Source organism: Capsicum annuum, chromosome 8 (assembly GCF_002878395.1).
Source record: "Capsicum annuum cultivar UCD-10X-F1 chromosome 8, UCD10Xv1.1, whole genome shotgun sequence".
NCBI lineage: Eukaryota > Viridiplantae > Streptophyta > Magnoliopsida > Solanales > Solanaceae > Capsicum > Capsicum annuum.
The window spans coordinates 34,874,118-34,883,676 of NC_061118.1; the positions used below are offsets into that span (position 1 = coordinate 34,874,118).

General features: G+C 30.6%; 1 long non-coding RNA gene across 1 annotated transcript; it reads left to right on the forward strand.

The window, feature by feature from the left end:
• Positions 1 to 1,372: 1,372 nt before the first annotated feature.
• LOC124886378 lies at positions 1,373 to 1,845 on the forward strand. Its single transcript, XR_007043464.1, has 2 exons — positions 1,373 to 1,552; positions 1,689 to 1,845. It is a non-coding gene; the product is annotated as an uncharacterized LOC124886378 (long non-coding RNA).
• Positions 1,846 to 9,559: the final 7,714 nt, after the last annotated feature.

Here is a 9,559-nt window from a genome sequence, read left to right on the forward strand (position 1 = left end):
CCTTCTCCTCACCATTCTCCTCTTTCTTCTTATTCTTCTCCTTTTTCTCCTTCTCCTTCTTCTCCTTCTTCTTCTCCTTCTTTTTATTCTTCTTCTCCTTCTTTTTCTTCTTCTTGTTCTTGTTCTTCTTCTCCTTCTTCTTCTTCTTCTCCTTTTCCTTTTTCTTCTCCTTCTTCTTCTTCTTCTTCTTCTGTTTCTCCTTCTGCTTCTGCTTCTGCTTCTCCTTCTCCTTCTCCTTCTCCTTCTCCTTCTTCTTCTCCTTCTCCTTCTTCTTCTTCTTCTTCTCCTTCTTCTTCTACTTCTTCTCTCTTCTCCTTCTTCTTCTCTTTCTTCTCCTTCTCCTTCTCCTTCTCCTTCTTCTCTTTATCCTTTTTCTTCTCCTTCTTCCCTTTCTCCTCCTTCTCCTTCTTCCCCTTCTTTTCCTTCTCCTCCTTCTCCTTCTTCTTGTTCTCCTTCTTCTTCTTCTCCTTCTTCTTTTACTTCTTCCTCCTCTTCTTCTTCTTCTTTTTCTCCACTGCAGTAAATTGTTTCACCAGTCCAACAATAATCTTCTTCTTCTTTTTCTTCTTCTTCTTCAGCCGAGGCGCGGATATCTCTCTCTTTAAGGAAATTCAAGCCCACTGCAGTAAATTGTTTCACCAGTCCAGCAGTAATCTTCTTGACTTGTCCCCTCCAGGATACAACCGCCTTCTCAAAGAACAACTCAATAACTCTGGACAAGAGTTGAGTTCAAAACTCCACAAAAATAACACCTCCCTTCAACTATTAAACTCTCTTTTTTACTAGCTTTTGTGAACTTTCTATTATCTTGTGTGTATCAAAACCATGTAAAACCACCTCTATATATAGATGAAAATTTTTTTTATGCAATGAATAGGAAGATAAATGTGGTAGATGAATGGCATAGAAGTTACAAAGGTTATGAGAATTACAATGGTTACAAAAATAAAGAGGTAGAATAATGGTGGAATAAAGAATATTGGGAAGTTACATGAATCTCTATGAAAAAATGGTGATCAAACTCATGCATAACTAACATTGAAATATCACTCCTTAATGATAACTTACATGCAGTAACCCACGTCCACTATGTGCCTACCATTAACTCCAACTTTAATAGGCATAAAAGTGAAGCCTTAGTTAATAGAAAAATTAACTTACAGTGACAGGTTGCACAAACGGATGGAATAAGGGTTACAGTAATCAATTAAGTAATCAAAGAGTGAAGCAAATTAATATTATTAAAGAAAATACGTTAAAATGTTACCCCGTTACAACTTACTTAAATTCAACACTACTAACTCAAAAATTATGGTCTATTTTTGCTATAAAAGGATAAACCATCAAGGTAGAACAAAATAAGGGGAAAAATACCTATAAGCATAACGAAAATAGTTGTTTAAGATGGCAAAATCAACTAATGTTATGGGGTGTATGCTCATTGTCTTGTTTGTTCTTTTTTCTACATTGACTTTAGCAACACCAGAAACAACAACACCAATAAAACTAGAGTTGTCTGGCGCAAGTCGTAGCACTCGTATATCTGTTGCAAGTAAGAAATTCGTATCTTTTTTTTTTATTGTTATGTTTTTTTTATATTACTAAATAAAAAATAGTTTTACTTTAATAAAATTGCTCTTTTGACAATATCTTTTTAATATTTTTATATGTGTTTTTGACATTTTCAGGTTGCGGATTTGGACTTTGCAAGAAGTTTAAATGTTGCACTTGCTCAGGACAATTCCCATTTCTATGCATCTCATGTTGTACAAGTTGAGAGTGAAAATAACAATATGTAATTCACCATGTTATTGTTGGCATATCAATAAAACTATATGATTTCTAGCTTTATATTTAATAAAAATTACTAATAATAATGGTTGTTGTTGTTTTACAATTATAATTTTACTCGTTTTTTGTTTTTGCTATTCATGCTTATATTATGTCGTATTTTAGACTTCAATGAGAATGGAAATAAGAAAAGAAAACATTGATAAAGAACAAATAAACAGAATTATGTAATATTTCAAAGGACTAAAGAGAGATAGAGATAGAGAGAGAAAAGGAGGTTACTAAAATAATTTATTGCAAAATATTTTTCTCATGAATTAATTATATGGTATGTATAATTACCACATCAATTGGTATAGAAGTGAGAAATCCATCTTTCAAAACTGATTTTTTTTCTTTTTAAAAAGGAGTCTGGCTACTTTACATTAAGTTTTCACGTGTCAGGTCGCAGTTTAATATTGATATTTCTTTTAAATTAACTTCAAAGATTGATATGCAATAGAGAATTTTTCCTCGATATCAAATAATAATAATCTAGTTTAGAGTTTCATAATAACTAAAACTTGCAAAATCACTCAATTTAATCAATTTATTTTAAAAATACAATTAGTTCTAAAATATTAATATTTCAAAACAAATAGATATATAATTTTATAGATTAGATTTCATAGGCAAGCTACTACATACCATAACAAAAACAAATTCATTTTGAATTTGAAGTTGAAGATGGAGTTGTATTTGGTTATAGGTTTTGGAAATAATATTTAGTTGTTTTAATATATTTTTTCTTAAAAAATATAGAATATAATTTGTATGGTGATACGAGCACTGTTAGCTTGAAGCATATTAGGAAGGTCTTTCATATATGGATTGTAGTTTGGAGGAAAGATGAAGAAATAAATACACAGGGTCATAAGTAAACAAGATGTCATTTGGACAATCAAGAAGGTCCCTTGTGTGTTATTTGTATATTCAGTCACTTTGGGGCTATTTTTATAATAGACTTTTTTTATAAAGGCAATGACTATAAATAGTTGTTTAAGACATTTACATCACTTAGATTTTGGATAATTGAATTGTCTTAAATAGACTTGATATTTAGTTACTCTAGGTTAGGGTAGTGATTGGGTTCAATTTCAATTGTTAGCTTAGATCGAGTGATTAGGGTGAATTTTTGAATTACTTGTGCTATCTTCTTCGTTTGATTGATCATCGAATTATTATTTTGTGGATTCAATTTGGTTTCTTGAACATTTGATTGAGTTTTCTTTCTCCCTTGGCTTAATTATTATTTAATTGAGTTTTTCTTTCTTCACTTCTCATCTCTTATTTTTTAACTGTCCTTTAATTTTGTAGTTTAATTCTGCATTCCGATATCGATTTTAGTCGTATCCGACTAGGATCGTTATCATATGGAATTGTTTTTATAAAAATAACATATTTAGGATAAATTTGAAAAAGAGAAATACAGTATATGTTTTCCTATTTTTTTGTAGTTGTTTTGTTTTCTTATAATCATACTTCAAATGTTTCTTTTTCTTTTTAACCAAAGGTTGTTGGAAACATCCTATCTATCCTATAAAGATAAGGAGATGGTCTGTTTTCATACATTCTATCCTTCTCAGACCCCACTTAGTAGATTGCACTGGGTATATGTCGTTATTTATTTACTACTATTTGCAAAAATCCTACAGTTGACTATGTTTATGAATTGGTATTTACTCAAGTTGCGATAGAAAAAGAGATGGTGGAAATTGTTATTGATGAAAAAAACACACAAAGGAATGATGCACACATGACTATAGACTAAAGTATAAAAAGCTAATATGTAGAAGCTTCAATATTCACTTGAATATCTATCGAGAGTCCATAGCAAACATCTCAAGTCCATGATATATCTTCTCTGGTCAGGAGATCCCTATAGGATATTTTCTGGGGTTGCTGCAACACTTGATGCTGATAACTTGGTGAGTTAATCTTCTACAAAGAGCTGTCAAAATGATACATTCCTACTTGGCTATCAACTCTTGAATACGTACTATATACATCATATCCACAAGTATTACCTCATAATAGAACACATTTATTATATTCTGGTGAATTATCAGTTATATATGTTTGTTACATTATTATAACTGCAATAGTAGCATATAATGTCATTACTTCAACTGTATGATATAGACATATTCATTATACAAAGATTATGTTTAACGTCATTTAACGTATATACAAAGGAAAATATTTATTTTAAATATTGAAACATAAGTAAAAGATAAAGATTATGATTAACATAATTTATTTATTTTATTTGATATATTTCTTCGTATAATTTTTTAACAAAATCTAAGTTTAATTGATTTTATTATTATTATATTGGTTATCGAATACATGTGATCAGTTTAATTTCAAAAAATTATATATTTGATTTTACATATAATTATTTTTTAATAAAAACTGACCACAAGTGGTTGATTTTTTAAAATTATTTTATTTTTTATTTTTTTAATTCCAAAATCAACCACTTGTGGTCACTTTTATAAAATATTTTAAATTTAATTTTTAAAATAAAACCGACCACAAGTGGTCGCTTTTTAAAAAATTATATTTTTTAAATAAATCGACCACAAGTGGTTGATTGTTTAAAATTATTTTCTTTTTTATTTTTTTAATTCCAAAATCAACCACTTGTGGTCTATTTTATAAAATATTTTAAATTTAATTTTTAAAATAAAATCGATGACAAGTGATCACTTTTTAAAAATACTTTTTAATTATATTTTTTTTAAATAAAACCGACCACAAGTGGTCGATTTTTTAAATTTATTTTATTTTTTTAATTCCAAAACCGATCACTTGTGGTTGATTTTATAAAATATTTTAAATTTAATTTTTAAAATAAAAATCAACCATAAATGGTCGCTTTTTAAAAATATTTTTTAATTATATTTTTTAAATAAAACTGATCACAAGTGGTTGATTTTTTAAAATTATTTTTATTTTTATTTTTTTAATTCCAAAACCTACACTCGTGGTTACTTTTGTAAAATATTTTAAATTTAATATTTAAAATAAAATCGACCACGAGTGGTCGCTTTTTAAAAGTACTTATTAATTATATTTTTTAAATAAAATAGACCACTTGTGGTCGGTTTTTAAGATTATTTTATTTTTTATTTTTTTAATTTCAAAATCGACCACTTGTGGTCACTTTTATAAAATATTTTAAATTTAATTTTTAAAATAAAACCGACCACAAGTGGTCGCTTTTAAAAAAATACTTTTTAATTATATTTTTTAAATAAAACCGACCACAAGTGGTCGATTTTTTAAGATTATTTTATTTTTATTTTTTTTAATTCCAAAACTAACCATTTGTTTTCGCTTTTATAAAATATTTTAAATTTAACTTTTTAAAATAAAACCAACGACAAGTGGTCGTTTTTTTAAAATTATTTTTTAAATATTTTTTAATTCCAAAATCGTTCACAAGTTGTCGCTTTATTATTATTATTTTTAAATAAATAAATATTAATTAATATAAAAATTATTCAATAATTATTTTAGAATTTTAAAATATAAAAGCGACCACAAGCTGTGGTTGGTTTTTTTATGGTCGAAAAAACTATTTTTTTTTAGTAGTGAATGGAGATGATTCTTTGAGCATATTGTGTGATGAATGCTTTAATGATAGTTTTGCTCAAAGATATCAAGTGGATGAAAACATTGTGAATCAAGACATATATCTTTGTGAGAGTGAACTTGTATGCTTAAACTCCTCACCTTTGAATAGTAAATTTCTCTCAAAGCAAGATGTCTTGTGTAAAAATAGTGAGAACACTCCTTGCATGACACCTAGTGAAATGCAAGATATTGTGTCTAAAAGAAAAAGTGGTATGCTAAAGATTCACTTGTTACTCTATTTCTTGAAATCCATTAAGAATATAGGGTTGAGTGAAGATAATGTTAACCATCCAATTCTTGATAGTGATCTCCTACTTTTGGAAAAGAATGATCAATTGGGTGATGATGAACTTGACATGTTTGAATGATTAAGAAACCCAATTATTGATTGTTTTTTTAAAGATGATTTTGTGATTGTTTTTTTAAAGATGATTTTTATTGTGATCCTTTGTATGACACCCCATCCTTGGTTTATAAATTTGGGAATGAATTGTTTGATCTTGTGATGCTGAGAGACCCCTTTCTCAAAGGTGGTTTCATACTTAAGGACCCCAAGAAAAATATGTCATTGTCTCTTTGGGGTGTTGCTTATATACTTGCATCCATGTTTGATACATTTGTTCTTAAGTTATATGAACCAAAACTTGTGGATGCCAAGTTGAATTTTTGTTTGTGGAAGAGTCCAAGGATGTTAAAAACTTCTTGTCACCTTCATAGGTTTGGACAATTTGAAGTATCTTGTGGGACTCTTGGGAGCATGTTTGACATAATTAGTAGAGAAAAACAAAGTTCTTGGGAAAACTACTCGTCTTGGATTGATTTGTTGCATAGTAGTTTCTCTAATCTCCCTAATTGCATGGCTCCCTTGATTGAATACCTTCCCTCGGGAAGTTGTTGGAAAAAGAGAGGACATACGTGCTTCCAATGTCTCTTTCTCTCTTTATATGTTCCTACTTGTGAATACATCTTTGAAGAGAAAAGTGTCCTTAGTACCTTTTTTATTAACTTTATGCATATGATGATATTCATGATCTTGTTGAATGTACATCGTATGTTGGCATGAGTTGCCTCAAAGGAAGAATTTGTATGTGTTTAAATTCTTTGTTTTCGTCCTTATGCATATCCTGAGCTAAGTCTTGTGAGCTAAATGGTATTCTCACGGATAATAGCACCTTGGACGATAAATCTACATTTGATTCCTTTCTACACTACCTCTTTACTTATGATGACCTCCATAATAGTTGTGGAATGGTTGTATATGGGGGTAGGATAGTTGTTGGTTGGTCCACTTGTTCGAGTGACATTACTATATGTTCTTCGTGGACTTTAATTGCAATTAAGGCACCACGCTTGATGTGGTCTTCTAAAGAGGTGATGAAGCAATCATGTCTTATGGTTTCTAAGGTAAAGGCAATCTTACCATTTGTCTCTAGTGAAGCCAGTATGACCTTTGTGGTTTCCTTACCTCTTGGTGCTTCCCTCAGCCAAATCCTTTGTGACATTGGTACTAAGCTTTTCATGATTAAAGCAAAGGATTTGTGGTTATATTCCAAGTGTGTACCACCTTGGCATGATGATGTTCTTTGTTATACTAACTCTTATCCCTCATTTCATGAGGATTTTGTGCTTGTTTGTCCCTTCTTTGGTTTTGCAAGGTGTAGATTCGAGGTCGAATCCTTTTCAAGAAGGGGAGGACGATACAAGCCAAATGGTCATCATAGATTTTGATAACGTCATGCAAGTCCAACAAATAAGGAATCCGGTTGTGGTCACATTGAGGTCATGGGGACATGCATGGGAGACCTATTTTGAGTCAACAATAGATCAATTCCATGTGTGAAAGGTTGCTTGGAAGCTTGCCTTGATAATATGCCCAAGAGTTCCAAGTGATGAAGAATAATTGTGAAGGCCAAAATGACACAAGGGATTGCATAAGTTGAAGTATGAAGAAGGGTTCTTTAAGCACTCCATGATCGCTCCTTCATTAAGGGTGCAATGGTATTTTTGTGCCATTTATTTACACACCATAGAAGCCCCTTTCATTAAGGGTATTTTGGTCTTTTATGTAATAAACTATAAATAGACTCCTTACTCTTCTTTTCTCATTAGTTTTTGATGAATATTGGAAGACAATTCTCTTGAGAGAAAGTATTTGTAGAGTAGGGCTTGGAAAAACCACTTTTAGTGTAGGACTTGGAAAAGTCATTGAAATTAGGGTTAGCTTGTGTAACGACCTAGAAATTTAATTAAATATGTGAAATTTATGACTTTATGTGATTTGAATATTTTACCCCTCCCCGTAGTTGCATTATGGTATTTTTGGGATGTGGGAGTGATTAGCATGATTTCTGATGCATTTTGGTATCATTTGTGCAATATTGTGGTTTTTGATGGCTTTGATATCCTTATTTTGGACTTATGTGAATATCTTTTAATACATGCGACGGATGGATGAACGGATTGTGGCAGCAGCTCCGGAGTATCAATTTTTGGCTAGGTAGACCTTTGATTCGGGTCTCAGTGCACCCGAGCTCATTTCGACCTATTGGTCGAAAAATTAGAAATATGAGTGTGGGACCCACATTTGATCGAAACGACCTCGAATGGAAAATAAGAATTCGCCAGTAGATCTAGAATATCAATTTTAGGGTGTTAGCATGTCTGGTATGATTTTACGGCTTTTAAATATCATTTCAACCCTCGATTTGGAAAATTATGATTTTGGATTTCGGGAGTCAACTTTGTGAAAACGATATTTTTTTGAAAATCTGATATCACCATCACGTTCGAAATGTCGAATTTAGTGTGATTACATAGTTTATTTGCATATATATGACTCAAATGAATCCCGGACACCCTGTCAAAGTGTGGGTTGAACCTTAAAAAGAAAGAAAAACTACTGGTGCAGATTTTTCTGGTATAAATATAACAGATTTTTCACTTAAAAAGAAAGAAAAACTGCTGGTGCAGATTTTTCTGGTATAAATATAACAGATTTTTCACTTTTTAGTCTATTTTACTCATTTTTCATCTTGCCTCTTGAAAGTTAAACCCTAAAATAGTGTGAGAGCTTAAAGGTAAAGTTTGTGAGAGCTTGAGAAACTAGATTAACACCTTTTTCTTAGTTTTATTACGGATTAAAGGTAAGAATTCACTATTTTCTTAGTAATTTCTTGATTAATTTCTCAAAACCCCAAAAATCTTAGAGCTTGATTTTAAACCCATTTTCACTTCTTTTCACTTGAATAATATTTTTATCTTATAATTACTAGTTTTTCATCAATTTAATTTTCAAAACAACTCCGATTCTTGATTTTAACCCAGATTTTAAAGATTTTACCCGATGAAGCTCAAAAAATGGTTTTTCTTCGATTTGAACTCCGTTTTTACTCGATTTAACTTGGATTTTCAGCTGTAGGTTCCTAAAAATATGGAAAACATGTTTTTGAAGTAAAGTTTCAATTTTGCCCTTCTTTTTTGAAAACCCATTTTGGGGGTCCGTTTTAATCTCAAACCAAAAGTAGTCAATGTGGGTGTCGTTCGTTTTGTCTTGACGCGTAGATTTTATATTTTATGTTTGTAGTGGAGTTCAAGATTATTCGTAAAAATTAAAGTCGCGGGTTCAAGTATAGCGGATCGGTTTTGGCTTCGAGGTAGGTTATGGCGTAACTCTTTCAGACTGGGTTAGGTAGTAAATGATGATACAAAATGCATGTTAAGGGTAAAAACTAATCAACAAAAATAGCTATTTATATGTTGTGCCTATGTGGAGGTTATATGTGATGTAATTGTCGAAATTGAGTTATTATGTGATATGTGTGACCGTGTAGGGTCCTATGTGATATTAATAGCCTTGAATACATGTGAATAATTATATTGTATTGTTAAAATGCTTAATGTGGCATCATTAGTGTATTGTGATTATATTCATACCTTATTGACATATAAGACATGTGGAAATTCATGGTTGAAACAAAAATAATGAGTGGATATTGGCTCATGTGGTTGTGGAAAGGTACCATTGTAGTTGGTTGTGGAAATATATCATGTGGTTGGTTGTGAAAATACTCATTGTGATTGGTTGTGA